We start from the raw sequence: 19,559 nt of genomic DNA, 5'->3' as shown, positions 1-19,559 counted from the left end.
GGAGGTTGTGGTCAGTCCACAACAGGTTGTCTCTGCCACTACTTCCCCCTCACACTTTTCCTAGCCCTTTGTCCATCACCTCCATGGGCTGCAGTTCCTTCAGGGCATATCCTCCTGTTTTGGCATGGGATACTCCACAGATTGCAGTGTGGATATCTGCTCCAGCATGGTCCTCTCCACAGGCTGCAGGGAAATACCAGCTCCATTGATGTCCTAGAGCACCTCCTTCACATCCTTCTCTGACCTTGGTGTTTGCAGGTTTTTTTCTCACAGATTTTTCCTCACTATGTTGTGAGAGATTTTCCTCACTCTCTTTCTTAAACAGCTGCTCCCAGATGCACAACCAGTGTCACCTCTGGGTTCACATGTGCCTGGTGTTGGAACTGGCTGGGGCCACCTGTGTTTGGCAAAGGGTGTTCTCCATCTCCTCACAAAGGCCAACTCAGCAGCACCCTGCACTGCCAACATCTTGACACCTACACCTGGTACAGTCAACATATGAGGATGTTCTTTCCTGTTGAAAGAAAACTTCATTCACTACATAGGCCATGGGGCATTAAGCCTTCCGTTAATAGGTAACGAAGAAGGAAGTGAGACATTCTTGTTTGTCCTTCATGGTTCCTTCACACTAAGCATATATCAGGTATACAAAGCACCTGATATGTATTCTGCAATGAATTTCTCAAAGGTATATAGAAAATACTTTAACAATTAAACTCACAGCTTTGAAATTGGTTTTCTAATGTAGCTCTGCGTGTAAGGAAGATGTCAGAGTTAAAGAGATGTCAGCAGTTTCTTCAGCTGAGGTTTTGGGTGAACTTAAATCATGGATGTGTAAGTGAAATCTGTGTTAGTGTGGGTAAACAGCTATTTGGCATCTGTGTGGGAAACTGTGGTTTACTATTTCAGGACTGATTTGTTAATTTCAAAACTTTTGACATAGAATTTTGCATTTGCCTACTTTCATGTTGTGGTTGGAGACTTCAGAACTAAACACCACCATTCTTCAGTCTGCACTCTTCCCCTCCTTCCCTTGCTCCCCCCCCCCCCCCCCCAAACAATAGAGAAACTCCAGTTAGTAGTGTGATATATTTATTATTCTTAAAATGGGATTAGGGTTTTCTCTCCATACGGAAAACAGTTTACAGTAAGCTAAATAAGCACAGCTGCAAATTTAGCTACTCTTCTACACACCAGTAGAAACTTTGTACCAGCTCTTTGTGTGAACACTCTCAACTTGTGCTGAGTGCCTTTGTGCAGAGAAATTTATTGCATTGGCAGAGCTTAGTAATACGATGGCATTGCTAACTCTAGACAACACTGCAGTGATTGCCCAGTGTAGACAGGCTATTAAATGAAATACATCTTGGAAGCAATTACAAGGTCCCCCAAAATAGAAAAGCTACCATATTTTTCTTTGTAAATGCTGTGGATGGGCTGCTGAAGAGAGAACTCAGCTGTTTCTATGATGTCCATATTTGAGACTTTTAAAAAGAAGGCTAAATCTGACTTATTTGATCTAAAATTTCATTGACAATGCCAAGAATAAAATTCAGACATTTTTTTCTTTGAATATTTAGTAGAAAAAAACTTCCCCAGTTGTAACTTTTATGAGGCTAACATTTAATCATCAACAGGCTCTGGAGTAAAAATTTGTAGAACAAGTGCATGGGAAATAGCATGAAAATGTATGTATTAATTAATGACATTTTGCAGTTACACAATCACAAAAATGCATCCAATATCATGAAGACAATTTTTATATATATCCTGTGTATCCTTAACTTCAAACCAGATGAATTATTTTCCTGAGGTAAATTTCTTTTAAAATAATATAAGGGTTGACACTTGGCCTACTTTTCCATTTAATTTAGTCAAGAATTATTTTTTGTTATGATTGGTAATAAAAGTAATACACATTTGTTTGAATTCATTTATAGATTTCTCAAATACTGAAAAGATTCATTTTCATTATAAACACACCATTACGATTCATAGTGTTAAAATGCCTGACTTAGCTTCTGTCAGTCACTGGTCAGAAATTTGGTTTCTATACAAACAATTATCTGAGAATTTGGGTCAGGTTCTTCAGTTTCATTACTGAGCTCCTCATTAATTCCTGCCTGAATGGAGGTCAAAGGCAAAACTCCTTTGGACATCAGTAGATGTCTCAGCCACTCAGCTATTAGACTAAAACTCTTAATACATTTGCTTATCTTCCAGTCATGGTAAGTCGTAATCATGCTTGTAAGACACTTTGAAGCACTTGGATAAAAAACATTGCAGTTGTTATCAGCATAAAATCTGCAGTTCTCTGTGGTTATCGTATTGTGCTCTCTTGGATATTGCTGTATTACATCGGTTCTAAAATAGGAAATTACTGTCGCATTTCAGAAGTTGTGGTTTTGGAGCTGTCAATAAATGTTGGTAACAAGGTATGTAAGAGTCCAGAAGCTATGGACCTTGTTTTTAAGTGGTCTCTTTTGGCTTACTGATTTTGTACAAGCTTTTCAAGTTTTATTGCTACAGAATTAATTTTAAGCTAATGAAAAAAAAAAAGATATTTTTTCTTGAAGTCTAAAAATTTAAAAAGAAAATTTGGGTATTCTGGTTGACCAGCAAAAAATATGAGATTGTTTTCTTAGTTAAACTAATACAATCTTTATTTTCAGGGGCTTCATTGTCAAAACCTAAGTCCAGTTTTGTAAATGCAGTTTTGTGTTCACAATTATGCCAAAAATCTTTTAAGTGACTAAAAATCTTTTATGTCAATTAAAGTTGGGGGGAGGGGGATGGAGGAGGGCTTCTTGTCATGTCCAAAAATGAATTTGCAGTTGTGTGTCACTTCAGGCAAACTAATTCCAGCTGCTTTATTCCACAGACAGAGGAAGAATGATCCCACAATGGGTGGTATAGTATAACAGTAGACAACTGTTGGCAGTGGTGCCACATTTGGCACTGACAGGGTTTTGGTTTGGCTTAATGACAGTGACCTACATTGCTTTTTAAAATAATTTTGGCACCCAGCACCAGAAACATACACCCTGTTGGTATAATCTGTAGTTGAGCATGATTCAGAACAGAAATAGAAAGTGTAGTTACAGGCAGGACAACACTTTTGGTCACTCATTATCTAGCAGTGGTGTAATGGGCATTATAGTGGCTCCTCATCTTTAGTACATAAGGAAGCTGTACCAAAGAGGCAGAATACACAGAAACATGAAAAAAGTAATATAAAGCAAAACAAGCAAACAAACAAAAAAAAAACTCCTGGATTTTTTTCCTCTTTCTTCTGCAAGGATGATGCTGTGCCAGTGTTGGATGTCCCCTTCTCTGATGTCATGCAGTTCAGCAGAGGGCTGCCACAGGGCTGGCTTGTGCAGCGCTCTCTTCAAGTGCTGTTGTGGTTGGAGCACACAGTAATTAATGATGTTGAACATGGCCAAATGTCAGTCTGAAAATGGTGAAAACTGCCCCCAAAAGACTAGACACTACCACTGTGATTAACCAGTTAAAATCTGGATTTTTTTTTCCCCTGTCAGAATTGCCTGCAGAAGAAAAGAATGTGGTCTCACTGGTGTAAAAGAGAAGATTGAGGGTTTAGTCTGGTTTCTGGTGGACTGGTGTCTGCTTTATAGAAAAGCACCACTGAAGTGGTTGATAATCTCAGCAGAGAAACCCAAGAATGAGTAGGCATGGTTAACTGAACAATTGTTTCCCGTTTTGATGTGGTTCCTTTAGAAAATCACTAAGGCACACTGATAGATCAGCAAGAGGTAATTGTACTGTTTGTGCGTGATTTCCTCTGTAGCTGGGGGATTCAAACTGTTAGCAGGCATGTTTCATGTACTACTTCTATTTGTTTGTTTGTTTTTCACCTTTTCACTGACACACAATTTGAATGAACTAAGTCCATAATGCATTTGGTCCTTTTCTATTAAATCAAAACTGCACAGGAAATGTGAGACATTGGGAGTACTATCTACAAGCTTCACGATGAATAGGTGCAAAGAACTAAATATTTGCAGGACTGTCTTTAATTCTCCTCTTTTAAAGTTACTTACAGCACAGAGGCAACAGCTGGACAGACAGGTAACAGAAAGAAAAGTGGTTCAGCATTTTTCACAGAAATAATGTTACTTAAAGACTGGAAAATGAAGAGTTTTCAGTCTAAACCATCTCAAATACCCAAAGCGACAGTTTTAGAAATAATCTTTCCAAATAAAGGAGGAGGAGGGTGTGTATAAAATCAGGAGAAATTCTGTGGAACCTTATGGGACCATGGGACCCTATTTGTATGCTGTATGTCTTGTCTCAGATTTTTTAATAAAAATTTAAAGAGGAAGAAGTAATTACAGGACTTTGTTTGTTTGTTTGTTTTCCTTTTTTCTTTCTTTTTTTTTTTTTTTTTGGCTCTATGTTAACATTATTGCTGCTAACAATATCTGCAGATACAACTGGTTTTGAGCAGATTTGTGTTGCTTTGATTTTTTGTTGTTGTTATTTTTTCCTGATTGCTGCACAAAATGTCACTCCCTGTCCCTATAAGCACTTTCTTGATCAGACACCTTTGCGCCTTTAGATATGATCTGGAATTTATTGGCTTATCTCTTTAACGCCACTGGAGGTGAAAAAAAGGCTGTTTCCCTCTTGCTAATTATGGTGAAGTGCCACATTATGTTGTACTGTAGTTAACAACTTCAGGGGCGCCAAGAGCCTCTAGCTTTGCCTCTTGGGAGTGGGACTTCCTCTTTAGCTCAGCTCCAGGAAACTTGAACATTTGTGTTTTCAAGACCACATACCATTGGGAAGGAAGTAGGGGTGGAGATGTGTGCAGAGATTAAGTGGATACAAGAGACAGTGTGCTTTGTAAAGATCTAGGAACTGTAGAATTTTCAGAAAGACACACTGGCATGTCCTTTGGTGTTTTTGAGTCCAGAGATAACATTGCTAAATCTAGCAACCTGCCAGAAAATTCTGTATAAAACCTTTTCATGTGTGGTTGTCATAGACCACATTTTCATGTATACTGTTCCTGTTTTGCACTTTAGCGTACGTAATGTGTGTGTGTGCCTGTGTGCGGATGCAGAAGCTTTCATATTCACTAACTGTGTTTTCTGGAATATATAGTTATTATTAACCATGGTAAAGGAATTCCATAACTCTGCAACTAGCTATTAAAAAATAACTTTAAAAATATTTTGACCAGTTCAGCATTAACTATTCCCACTCTGACATTGTATCTGAAAGTAATAGTCTGGTAAGTTTAAATACAGACACAGATTTTCTGTGCCTCTGCTGTCTTCAGTTTCTGATGGGATAATATTTTGGGAAAAGTAGATAAAGTGTTCATATGCAATCCAGATTTACTGGATATTTTGTATCTTGATGGCACTATTCAAACTTATTCTGGCATGCATGCAGTTGTAAATTAAATTGCCAATGTACCAGTTAAGAACAAAATTTCCTTTCCTTTTCTATTAGAAACCCCCACAGATGTTAACTCAAGGCCAGACTCAGTGTGTTTTGTAGCCACACTTAAATGCTTCTGAAGGGCAACATGTCCTACAGCAATATGTACTTTGTGAGTTCTTACAATGAGAAGGAAAGCAGTACAATCCTGTAAATATAATTAGTTGAGTTTATACCAGTGAAAAAAAATCCTAAATATCTGTATATGTAGTATTTTTCCTTTTTATTACGTAGCCCATTAAACTAAAATTGGTGAGAATCCTCAATGCTCTTCCCTGATTTATTTCTTCTCAGTTTTCCTTTTTTTCTTTTTTTTTTTTTTTTCAAATTTACTATTTATTTATTTATTTATTTTTGTGATGTGAAGGAGCAACATGTGCATGTGGGTCAGGACAGAAGCAGGCTGCAGTGACGGCAGTACAAGCATTTAGAGACTATGAACATGGCAGAGAAGAGCATGCTCACTTTTTCTGTCTATAGACTTGATCCTACTGCCAAGATTTGTCATAGGCTTTAGTATCAACACATAAAGTCTAAGTTCTCAAGAAGTGGAGCTTTGGAGAAGGCTGAATGGTGAAACTCATCCTCTCAGGCATATGAAGTTGGGCAGAACAGCCTGCCAGCGTGATGAATATATTTTCTGATTCTGTTTTATTCTGGTTCTGTAGCACAGATACATTCAAGTGAACGTATCTTTTTAAATATTTACCTTGTTTTTATGTATCTCTACTTTGGGATAAATGTAAAAGATGAATAAATGAAACAAATTCTTCTCTTGAATAGGAAAAATATATAATTAATGTAAAAAACAAATACAAGTGAGTAGGTAAAATGAGATTCCAACATGGTTTTCTCAATAATTAGCATATATATTACTTAAAAAATATGAAGAGGCTAGACAACCAGTATAGTCTTGTCTGAAAGTTAACTCTACAGCATTTTTTCACCAGAAATAATGCTGGAGGTCTTTATTTGCAAAAGGTGGTAGTTGTTACTAACACAGTGAAGAATATGTATTAATGGGTGAAATGTTGTAGGTAAAGCTGACCTGTAACAAGCAATATCCTATCTATTTCTCAGAATATATTTCACGGCTTATTTATAAAATATTTTCCGCCTTTCTAACTTACATAAAAAAAGTACTTGTAGAGACATTTCTAGAAGCCAGACTCTTTATGACAGAAAAGTTACACAGCTATTCCGTGTGCTGTTCTGGAAGTGATTTTGACAAAGAATGAGTTGGGATTAATAGAAGATAAACACTTTTATAGTATTTACATATTTAGTGCCTGACTTTTTTTTTTTTATTCTCTAACCTTAAGCACAATAGATGAATGTGTTAATAGTTTGTTTACCTATAATTTAATTTTGATAACAAAAAGCCTGAGAATTACTTAAAACTAATTAATCATGTGTTAGAATTTGCATCTAACACTTTCAAAAATGAAGTGCATAGTGCAGTGCTTTGTTGTATCATGTACAGTGAAAAGTCATTATTCTTTCCAGAAAAGTGTTATTAAATATAGAAAATACACACCATGTCTACAAATGCCAGAGAGCTTTAGAAGTGTAACAAGCGAATGCATGGCTTTACATTTTCAGTTGAAGTCATACTTGTGATTGAAAGAAAAGAACCATCATCTATTATGAATTCTTGCGTAATAATTAGCTTTGATAATTGGATTAATAGGCAACATCTGAGTATGAATTGTGGGACAACTTTATCCTTTACTGTCTAAGCTTAGTGAGATCATACTTGCAGTTCCTTTACATTTTGAATTTTTTACTTCTTTTGCTATTTGCCAGATTAAGAGAAATTTTGTCTTAGAATTGAATGTGATTTTTTTGTACCCCGCCCCCCTTCCCCCCCCACTCCCCCCCATCCTCCAGTATTTTCCCTACCTTAGTCCTTGTTAAGTTGGAAAACATATCTTGACTAAAGATATGCTTGTTATATTTGGAATAACTGAACTTTGGGAGAAAAAGAAAAGATGATATGTGTACCTCTCCCACCAGGTTGTTATGGAATCTTACAGAAACAAGATTTCCTATGAAAGAATATGCTGATTTACAGTCCTGCTGTGAGGAACACCGTGCTAATATGTTTTTCTTTTCCTTTCCTTCACAAAGCCCATACAGAGGCGTAAAGATGTGTTCTGCAGGAAAATTTTTTTCAGTCCCAGCTACTCTCCTTTAGATTTTTTCCTTTGGGGTATTAATAATGCACGTTTTAATGACTGAAAGGTGATGGTTATATATTTTTCTTCTAGAACTTTTTGCCTTACATTTCCCTCCCTGAATGTGGAGTGTGTTTATTTCTACATGTGACAAGTCTGCAGTCGTGTGTTCTTTCTCAGTTATAATGGCTCAGATGTCATAATTAATTTGATGAGCAGGTGGGGGTTATTAGCCTTGTGCTTCACTTGCTAATAGCTGCACAGCTTTTCTAAAGTACTCTTTCAACTAAGGAGGCATTTCTTCACACAGAATAAACAGTGCAGCACAAAAGCCTCAGTTAGATAACTATCCATGGGTTTGAAAAGCTGCCAAGCAGATGTTGTTATTGGAGCGGGCCCAGACGAGATTGGGCAAGGCAGATGCTAGATGGGGGAGGAGGTTACACACAGCCGAGGCACTTTCTCTGCAGTGGCTGGAGAATGGGAGGCTGGGAGGTGTCTTACCATAAACCAAATCCATAGTTTGCTGGCCTTATGCTCATTCCTAAAGACCCACCCTTTGACTGTAAATAAATGAGGAGGAAACCCTCTCCCCTCTTTGTCTTAATATCCGTGTGGGAATGAAACCGAATGTTCATCCAGCAGTCAGTGACTTCTGGTTTGCATTAAATCGGCTGTGTGCAATTTTTGAAGGGCCTACAGAGACTTTGCTTCATACCTATCAACATATGTAATGAACATGACTGCACTGACGTTTACCAGAACTCTTAGGTCCTGCTTTATTACTATAAATTAGGTTGTGCAAATTTAAGACAAAATGCTGTTTTGTTTCCTGTCACCTCTCAATATAGTTTTGTTTTTTCTTAATGAGTTTTTTCTTTATTAAAAATTAAATATCAAATATCAATTTTTCTTTTTCATATGGAAGCACTTTGAAAGTCCTGTGGATTTGTAGGCAAGGGACAATTAGATTGAACTGAAAACGAGGCTGATCTGTCTTTTACCCTCTAGATTTTTTTTCCCTCTGTGATCCCAAGCTTTTTAGAACACATCTCTCTCTCTCTTTCTCTTGATTACATTGTATAATCCCATTTTTCTTTGACTTGATCTCAAGCCAATGGTCTGGAGTTGTATTGTTGAGGGATAATTTTTGATAATGGGCTATTAAAACACTTGGAGCTTCCATCCTGCCTTTCAAATCTGTATAAACATAAATTGTTTTTCTGTGGAGAAAAAAATCTCTCAGTTGGCAGAAATCAATGGATTGTATGTGTGAATAGTATAAATAACTTAAATGCAAGAATCTTGTTTAAGCTAAATATGACATTAGAATATCACAAGACATAGGTGACTCCACAGCAGTTTCAAAATTCAAGCAATCAAATATTTTTATGAAAGAATGGAAAGGCACAGCTTTTATACATGTTCATGTGGCAAACAGGTTGACCCAGAAATGTTTGGTTTGTCACTTTTCCTGTTACTCAGGGAAGCTGAGTTTGTAAGACTCTCCATACATCAGTTATTACCTTCAGGCATTAACTCAGTTTTTTCCACCTGTATGGCTCACTTGATTGGCAAATATCATATGTGAACATCTAGCTGATGGTTCCTGAAATAAGTTCCAAAATAGTCCTACTTTCATGTCTCATTCCTACTTATTCAGGTGCATACATAGGATTATGACCCGTCTTCAGTCTAGGCCTGATAAAAAAATAATAAATCTATCTACTGACAGAAAATCTGGTGACAAGGCAAACATTTTTTTTTTCTTTCTAGAAACAAAACAAATGAACAAACAAAAAACAACACAAGAATTCATTATCAGATTGTCCACTAGGAAAAAATTCAACCTACAAAGAATATTTACTAAATACTTTGTTGTTAAGTGCCTTATACAGTTTCATTTTAACTTTTTTTTTTTCCATCTTACCTGTTTTGAAGTTAGTGAGAATTTTGTCTGAAAAAGAAACAAACAAAAATTAAAAAAAAAAAAAGAAGAACTTATGATTGGTTAGCTTCTACTTAAGACTTTATAGCACACTGAATGATTTGCTGTATATTTACAGGATGATTCCATCTTTTTCTATGGTCTTTCAGTTTCTCTATTGCAAAATATGTCATAGTCATGGGGAAAAATTGAGTCAAAAGAACCTTGAAGTACATTAAAATAATTTTGGTAGTCCCCAGGGCACCAATATGGTTGCTCAGCACCGTTCTAAGGAAAAATTGAGAAAAATGAAATTGAATGTGGAATAAAAAGTTCCTTCACAGGTAAAAGTCCAATTTATTTTCCTTATATTTTATTATATTTATTAAATATTGCTGTTACCATCTTTGCAATAGATTTGAAGAATAACTTGTGGGGCTGGTGGACAGCTGAGACACTACTTCTTTGACCTTATCCTTTGTCTCTTAACAGTTTCTGGAGCTGACCACTTTCATATAGGAAATAAAACCTTCTTCAATGATGAAATTTGCAGATACAGTTGGAGAGATGGAATATAATAGAAAACAAAATACTGACATTTAGCAATCTGGACTGGTTCATATGTTAGTTCCTTTATGTCTTTTAACATGTCCAAATATACAGCTGCATGGAGCAAAGAATAATACTAACACTTACAAGCATGAGAAACAGTGACCTGGAAAAACAGTAGGTAACTGACAACACAGAATAAGCTGAAGGTGGCAACAAGTGTTAATTGGTTATATGTAAACAAGAAAATCCTGAGTTCATTTAGTCTGTGGTGTTTTAGCTCTCTCTGGTCCTGAAGTAGTCATTGATACTAGGCTTAGTTACAGCAATCATGCTTAGAGGAGAATGGACTTTAAATTCTTTGATAAACATTGCTTGAGGTAACAGTTTATCAACTAGTTAGAGCTAATCTGGAGTCAGTGACATTTTGAAATGGGCAAAATAGCTAATTGAACTTTCACTAATTTATTTGTTTATTTAATTTGGCATTATTCTCCATTTATTTTTCAATCCAGGACCAGAAATGTTGAAATATCGCAAGTCAGTGTATTTTTATGTTACTTCTGCTCCAGTTGGAAAAAGAAAATATTGGCTTGATCTTGTAAGATTCCTAGTCCAAGATTTCCTGAAATATCTTCTTATGAGACAAAGGCCAGATCTACAGAAGAAACTTTTGCCAGTTGAATAATGCTGGTTAGAGGCTGTGACTTATTGCAGCAAAACTGTAGCCCATGCTTCATTCAGATGCAGAAATATGTTTCTGTTGGAGTCATCTGTCGTTCTCTAGCACTTCCCTCAGTTAGATAAGGCTTCGAGTAAGATACTGCTCTTCACAGTACTTTTCTTTAATTAAGTTCAATAGTAGCTTTCAATTACTTTAAATCTCTTTATAATATTACACAGGTTATGAAATTCTGATTTCATTAACTTCTTGAAATCTAGCAGTTGGCAAACAACTGATAGACAGGCATTTTGAAATATCTTTCTATTTTTGAAAATCTTAGCCTCAGTCCTTCCTCCCCATAACGTTATATATATAGCCATCTTATGCTAAATAACATAACTAAATGTGAGGTAGACTTCTGGGTTTGACTACACAAAGTTGGAAAATGCACAAAATCTCCTATGCCAGAGTGGACCACTTTGTATAGTCTTCCAGTTCCTCATGTACAAGCACTAAGCGGAGCTAGGATATCTGTGGTCTTCAGTCTTTCCAGAAAGCAGTGGGTTTCTGAGACTGGCTACAATGCACAGTTATAGAAATCCTCCAGTAGAGATGGTACTTTAATAGTTGAATTTGTTTCTACGCATTTAGAATATCAGGTCCAAAATGCATAGGTTGTTTATTTTGTATTTGCTTAAGAAATATCTGCTCTCTGTGTGTGGGTGTGTGTGGGATCATTGGCTTGTGTGATTTAGCTAGTCTTTTACTGTAAACATTGCCACCTTCATACATATTTTTTATTGTATTAATATCATGTCTTTGGCTTACCAGTGTTCTCAAAAACACATTTGCAGAGGCAAATCACATCATGGTGGGTCAAACGTGCTGCCTGTTTCAGGAGACTTCATGGATTATATGAGAACAAGGCTTCTGCATGGCATTTTCACTTGGTGCAACATTGGGCAGAGTGCATTTGGGGAAGGTATTTTCCTACAAGCATCACCAGAGGAGTCACAAAGGAGCCTCCCTTTTTAAGGAGCAGAAAACATGGTATGCGTCTCTTGTAGGCCTTCTTAACATACCTCAAAGGTGAGAAGAAATGTCTCCATTCATCATGGAAATCTTAAAATCTAACCTTGTCTTTTCCATATTGCTATGGAGAAGGTATGCAGAAAGAGAGAAATGCAACAATAGGATGTCAGCCAAGTACCATTCCCGTTGACCAGCACTCCTTAAAAATGGTGAATTAGAAGTGCTTCTCAGGATAACAAAAGTGGCTCAGGCTTCTGCTTAAAGCAGCTGGACAGAAAATGAGACAGTTCAACTTATTTTGAATTCAAAATTTGTCATCCAGAATCATTTCAAAGACAAATCCTTTAAGAGGCTAAACACTGTCACTTGTAACCTGTGAAGAACCGTATTGGATATCAAGCTTGGCTACTATTCGTTGTCTCTTTGGTAGGAATATGGAAAGATATTTTCAGCTCTTGTCCCAGGTAAATACTTTTGCTGTATTCATGTTACTGCAATTATAGAATATCTGAATTAAAGGTGCAGTTACTTTCTTTTTTTTTTCCTGAAAAAGTTCATATTTTATTTTTTTTAAAGTGGAGCTGGAAACACTGTTAAGAGTTGAGATGGTCAGGATTTTCCCATTTAAACTGTGCTTCCAGTTCATTATAACTTGGTCAAGCTTTGTTTCTCTGAGGTTTAACTTTTCCATGCAGACTGTCACCTCAAGCTGTATTTTATTTTAAAGTTTCAGCAAAATTGGGTTAGACATTTCCAAAAATGAGATTAAAGAATAGTATGTTGAATTGTAATAAATATGTCTTACAGCTGTTTTATTGAGAAGCTATGGCGTCTCCATGCTTTGGAGCAGAGTCTTGAAATTTGGCATAGAGGTCATTCCAGTGTCAGGGGATGCCTGTTCCTGTGAAAAAATGCCTGAATGTGGCCAAGTTGTAAGCCTTTGCAAAGACTCACTTTGCACATGTTAACTTACAGTCACATCAGAGTTCAGATAAATTCCTCAGAAGGCGCCATCTGCTTTGAGCATATTCCAGTCCTGGAACTGTGTTGGACTTTCTGCAGTTTTTGCTACCAGCTCTTGAGGTCCTCTTTGGATATAAGAAGAGCAACATCTTCCCTCATCTCAGTGCTTCCCCAAATGGTCAAGTGAGGAAAACCCTGTTAGATTTGAATACAGTGGGGAAAAGGAGTTACTTCAGAGGTGCAGAAGAATGGTGATAAACTAGGGTAAAGAAATATTGGTCACTTATTATTTTGTTCAAAGACATAATGTAATGATATCGGATTTATTAATTCATACAACACAGCTTTAGAAGATGAATGTCTGTTTAGGATCATCTGAGTGAGGGGACAAGAATCCATTTACAGTTTACTGAAATGTCAGTAGTGAATGCAGGAAGTAAACAATCCTCAGATATTTCTCTTTGACTGTCTTAGGCCTTACTTCTTCTTCTTTAATTGAAATGATAATGAAGCCACAAAGCCACAAAGTTATGAAGGTTTTTAAAGAAATGTTATTGATGTGGTCAGCAGCCATTAGTTATTAGACAATCAGAAACTGTTAGTTCTTTTTTTGTGGCAAGTGCCTTTCTGGAGTAAAAGTATGAAGAAAGATAAACTCCCTAGTAACACAAAATCCAAGCCTAGTTTCTTCAGTGTTTTGATCACATCATAAACGTTGAGTTAGCCTAGTTTATCTTCAGGAACCCTGTTCGGAATGGCACTATTAATTGGTGTGGATAGGTTGGTCTGATAGTAGCTATACTGTGCTGTTACTCTAAAAATTAGTCAGTTCAAGAAGGGACAGTTCTCTGTTTGTGTCTGAGTAACACAGTGTAAAATATCTTTGTCTGGCTTCTGCCTTATCAACTTGCAAACTTAGCCTGAGTTGTTATAGCAGCATGGGACTTGTTCTTTCTCATCTGTTACCAGTAACAAATATTCTACAGGCCAAACTATGTCCTCATTTGCACTTTTGCCTTGAGTCAATCTGCACAGGTGTGCAACTTTTAATAAACAAATGTAACTGTAATAGAAAGACTAGAATCCATTTCTCATGCTCTCTTAACTATATAATTTCCTCAAAGGTAATCAAAATAAGAGTCTCTTTTAGTTTCCAAAATTAGTAGGTTGGCCCTGGTTAGGCATGTTGCTGGTGCTTTAGTAGTGAAGCTACCATTTGTTTTACAAATTTCCAAAAAAACTTTTTTTTTTTTTTTTTTTTTTGTAATTAGTTACTCCTTTGGTCATTTTTGTATCTGAAGTCTCCCCAACAATGTCCTTCACTCTCCAAAAAAGCTAAAGAAGCATGTCCTGATAATGTCCTCATATGTCCTCATATGTCCTCATAAAAATTACTAAGTATACATATTTTTAAAAATTTATCTAACAGCATTTTTGAAGTTATATTTTTTCAGTCTATTCTACTTTTCTTTGTTCCTGAAAACCTTTCTAGTCAATAGCACCTATGTGGCCTTCATAAACACTTTAGATGAAGAAGAGTGATAGATTTGGACCTTTGACCTTTTTTCTGTTAATCTTTGTGTAACATTAATTCATACAGTAGTTTATCTTCATAGACTTAGTATGTCCCAATAAATTTATTTTACATACCTCATCAGTGACTTCTTGGTTGTTGGTTATAACTGCAATCTAATTGACTAACCTGGCATTGGTAGTTTTAGTCAGTAACAGTTTCTGTTAGGAGAGCTGTAAACTCTTGCTGCCTATATGTTTTCTGCACTGAATTTGAGGATGAAGCCACTGTGACATATACCTGCGTAGTAATAAACATCGAATTCAAACTGGTACATGAAAAATCATTACAGTTTTAATCACATATATTTTTCTTTTGTGTTTCTGCAAAGGCTAAAATCTTCTGCACTAGCTAATATTGGAGCCTCTAATGGTAATGTCCAGTTGTTATGTTATGGTACACAAAATTATCTGGATAGAAATTGTAATTGTTCACAGAAACCAGTAAGATGAAGGACTTGTTGAAGACTTTTTCTTTCTTTCTTCTTTTTGTTTTCTCTGGAATTAGAACTGTATGCATTACTTCATGCAATGCCTTTTTTTTAATTTAATTTAATTTTTTTTTTTTTTGTAAGGGAAAGCAAAATATGTGAAACAAGTTTAAAGGACAGATTTTTTTTTCTTCATTGGCACCTTCTGGAGGACTCCAGAACAAAAGGTGCTTGTGAATAGTTTGCTGGTACCAGCTGGATGTAAGACTTGGTCCATCATGTTTAGGCTTGCATACAGATATTTAGTGAAAAATCAGCATCTGTTGTGAAACCTGAATGTTCAAATATATTTGAAGGTCCATATACTGAACATGTAAAAAGGGAGATATTTAAGAAAAATAGGTATGATTTTTTTTTTTTTTCCCTCCTAACACTAACAAAAGAGTCAATTTCTTTTTTGGAGAAGCTTGACAGATGTTTAAACAATATAGTAGGATCTACGTATACTGTAGTCCTGAAAGACCTTGAAAAAGGAATCATCTAACACCTACTGTTTAACAGTTTGTGACACTTAACATAGAAACATCTCTAACAGATGTTGAGTTTGAGATTTCAGCATTGACATTGAAGTATGTTGGAAAAACTGTTCTTGAAAATCAGAGATATCAGTTTTTGAAAAGAGAGTTGTTCTTTTATCATTTCCTAGAAGATGACCAGTGAAGGGGTATGAGAGTGAAATTATGGTTTTAGATGCACTTTTGTTAACATCTGGCAAGTCCACTGTTGCCTACCATACACGTTACGTGGGGGACTTTTCTCTTCATAAATCTCAGCTGTACGGGGTGAGCTGTGGAAAACTTTCCTGATATGTCTCATCTGGCTGCATGAGCCTGGTTATGCAGATTTCCCAGCAGAATACACAGAGAGTGTGTGTTTGCACTGAGCTGGCATTTACCCTTTGAGTACTTGGAGTTATTTTACACCATGCTATTCTGGGTCCCACTCCTCTTCGAGCCCTGTCCTGCGCTCTCTCTCTCTCTCTCCATACCATCTTTGATCCTGGCAACAAAAGTTCATTCCATAACTCAGGTCAGACAGACATGATGCATTGCATCACAGCTGCTTTTATGAAAGTGTTTATTTCATATCTGAAATGTTTTTATATACATTTGCTTTGCTATGACTTGCAGGAGGAGAAAGAAAGCAGTTTTACTGGAGGCAAAACAGCCACCTGTGAAAACTAATTGCGTAGGTTGTGTTGTGCTGGTATCTCTGGGAATGATCCATCAGGAAGAAAGTAAATAACCTTAATCTTCTAGGAGATCACCTTTATGCCAGAATGATCTCCTTTATCAAAGTGGTGATTGAAATATCCCCTCAGAGTTGTGGTGGTATGTGTTTGGGGGGAAGAAAGGGGAGGAAGCACAACTCCTGTAGAGGCAGGTGCCTCATCCCTGCAATACATGTAGACAAATGAAAAATGACAAACTTGAGAGGCCCTAACTAAATCAACTCATTAAGGACTGTAATTTAATACGCTTGGTATCCAGTTACTTTCAAAGAGGAATTTCAGAGACTAGGCTGCTCTTGAGTTTTGTCTTTTTTCCTCATTAAGATATGGCTTGCAGTGCTAATTTATGTCCCTTTCCTCACTCCTTCCACAAAACTCTGCTCTCTATCAGCTCTCAAAATATCTTGCTGTAGTGTTAAAAAGAAAAACCATTTAAAAACCACAGTGCTTTAAGGCACGTCATCTGCCTGCCACCTCTGTGTGTGTTAGCGCAGTCCTGTGAATGCCACAGAATTGTTTAAAAAATCAGGGCATTTCTTTAACGCACGGACAGGAACAACCTCTTTGTTTCTACTACATGCTGTGCTCCTCAGCAGCTGCTGAGGACTTGCTGTCCCTGCTCTTCCCACTCCCCAGACATCCAGGGCTCAGGACAGTGTCCGAGCTCTCTGTGCTCCCTTTGGTGCCCCAGTTTCACTGGGCATGGTGGTGTCCAGGTTCTACCTGAGCCTTGTGAGCCTTGCAAGAACCCACACCAGCACGCTGCTTGGCTTACTACAACATTAAAGGCCAGGGTGTTCAACGGGCAGGGCTATTTCGGTCCTGTTTGGCTGTCTCTTCATTCCAAGATTAGATGACTTTTTCCCCTGTTTTTTGACCTTTGGTTTCATTGTGCCTGAGAGATTGCCCAGTCCAAGGAATGACCATTTTTCTGCATAGAATGGAAACTTACAACTGACTCTGTTACTGTGGTTCTTCACCACTGTCTGGCTGTTTAGGGCTTTCAGAGAGCTCTCCACCCACAGTTTTGCCATCCCTATCCTTTACATATTTTTGCAAAATTTGAAATAGAGGTAATGGAGTGTCCATTATGAAGAAAATTATAATTAACTGATTTTTTGACCTGCCTATATAAATAGAGTATTTAACTGATACTTCACTGCAGCTCAATCCTTGCCATTTGAACTCAGTGAAAGTAAAATACCTCATAGAAAATTAGGAATTTAAAAAGCACTTTGCAACGCTATGTTTTAAGCAAAATAAAATAGAAACAAGTTTTCACAGCTGTGGATCTATGCAGCAAAAGGGAGATGTCAGCATGACAGATTGTATATAGTATTGGGAGATTTCATAACATATGGGACCAGATGAAGTCATGGAACAAGTTGTCAGTGGCAGTGAAGATCACACTGCATCAAAAATGCACACTGCATTTTTATATAGGTGAATATGACTACCTTGTATCATTTCAGTTTTATAGGAGGTAAACTGAGGCACAACAAGTAGCTTGCATGGAATTTAGTAGAATGCTGAGTCAGTGAAATATTGAATGCCAGCTCCATGCTTTGAGTGCCGGTCATTCAGATTTCCAAAAGATTAAGCCAAAGTATTTGGATCTAATTTGTCAGTCATGAGTCATGTCATATACATTCGTCAGTCATACATGCTTAGCTTGTATATAGTGTAGCTATTGTACTTGTAGAATAGCTATTGTACTGTGCTTTTCCCAGGAGTATGTGACATTACTCTGAAAAACATCCTTCATCAATTAGTCTCTGGTACTTTGTGATTTATACCTTGTTAACATGATTTAACAGAAAATACACTATAAGCCTAGTTGCCAGAGGTTGGAAGAGCATTCAATCTGAAAGACAAAAGACTTGCAAAATTCCCCTCTCCTCCCAAATCAAGCAAATGAGTGTTGCTTTTGTTCTTGTGTTTTGAAAATTAAAAGAGTAACAGTTTTTATCTCTATTGGTTATTATTGTACTGCTACTTTTTTAAATTCTGGTATTTAAAAAATTGTTTTCCTTTTACAGTTGTAGCTTCTTTTTCAAGTTAATACAAATTGTTGTTGTAGGTGCAACCTTATACCCTCTCCACTTACACTAGAGGAGAGACAGAAGGGCCACTTGTCAAAAGTCTCAAATGCTGGAGGGGAGGAGGATGTTGCTGATGCCAAGGAAATCTGAGAAACACAAACCTGTTGTTATTTCAGAGTGCTGTGTTTCTGCTGATTATTGGCTGAGGTTTAAAGTTATGTATGACTCTAATTCATAATTCCAGAGAGTTACACACTCGGGTGAGCATGGACGAGTCAAAAGTAGGGAAGTTACTGACTCTTAGACCTACTTTGGAAATTGGCTGTGGTCCTCCAAACGGAAGGGAATCCCTGCATTTTTGCAGTCAGACACTGGCACACATCTTCAAGAGCAGGCATGTGAGCCAAATGGGTTTGAGGTTGCACTTAACCCCACCTGCATTTGTCACCCGTCCATTCTGACATGCTTAGTTTGTCAGCCAGATGTTTATTCTTTTATTTTATTTTTCCAACTCTGTGTTGTGAGAATTCCTGGCTTCCCAAACTATTCTGGGCAGCTGTGTTGGGCCTGAGGCTCTTGCACAGTGTTTAAAGCCAATTTTACTACTGTACTCATGCTGTTTTGTATCTTGTATCACTGCCTCTTTTGCATCAAATGCTGAAATACTAGTAACAATGGTGAAAGGCAGCAGAATTGATCTTTGTGAAAACTACTCTGGTACCCAAATACTGACCATAAAGTTGACCATCTCTATATACATTTATTTCGTAAATTAAATATCTATCCTGCCCTGCAGCCTCTGTGAAGCAACGGACCTTCACAGCTGAGGACAGAGGTGAATGGTAGCTACAAGTTTATGCTGTTGTAAGGGCACTGGCGATACTCATCAGCCTCTCTTCCTTTGTTCATATTTTCCATTAATCTTCCTGCTTATTTTCTGTGCAGTCCAGAGAACTCTCCTTCTAAACATTTGCCTGTATTTTGCAGGAATACAGGCCTAGCTCCACACAACCAGAGAGTGACCAAGTTCAGAATCTTAACATATCAGCTCAGCTGCCTTGTCAGGGGGGTGTTGTTAAAGAACCTTCAAGCTTTTAAAGTGGAAAGGAAATAGAGCTCTCTTTCTTCATGATCACTGCATTTCACCTTGCAGGTGCTTCGTGTATCTACACTGTGATGTATGATTTTGAGTATATCAGATAAAAGTGGACAGGTCTGTGTTGGCTGGTGTGGAGTTTATATCCTTTATGAAAAACATATCACTTGGACATGAGTTTCATTATTTCTTTTCAGTCATGAATTTCCTTAGATATTAAGTGAATATGCATTCTCTTCTAACATATTTTGGGAGTTTCATTTCCATTCCATATGTGTAGCTGTAAATATCTGCCTGGTGTAGGTTCAGCTCTACCAAAATCAGTGACTTGGTGTCACCTCTT

General features: G+C 37.0%; 1 protein-coding gene across 18 annotated transcripts in view; it reads left to right on the top strand.

The window, feature by feature from the left end:
* NFIB (nuclear factor I B) overlaps positions 1-19,559 on the top strand; it is a 186,366-nt gene that overhangs the window by 35,246 nt on the left and 131,561 nt on the right. The window lies entirely within an intron of this gene.

This window comes from Anser brachyrhynchus (assembly GCF_964034855.1).
Source record: "Anser brachyrhynchus genome assembly, chromosome: Z".
NCBI lineage: Eukaryota > Metazoa > Chordata > Aves > Anseriformes > Anatidae > Anser > Anser brachyrhynchus.
The sequence above is the reverse complement of the archived record's forward strand: the minus strand, read 5'-3'. Positions and strand labels throughout refer to the sequence as shown.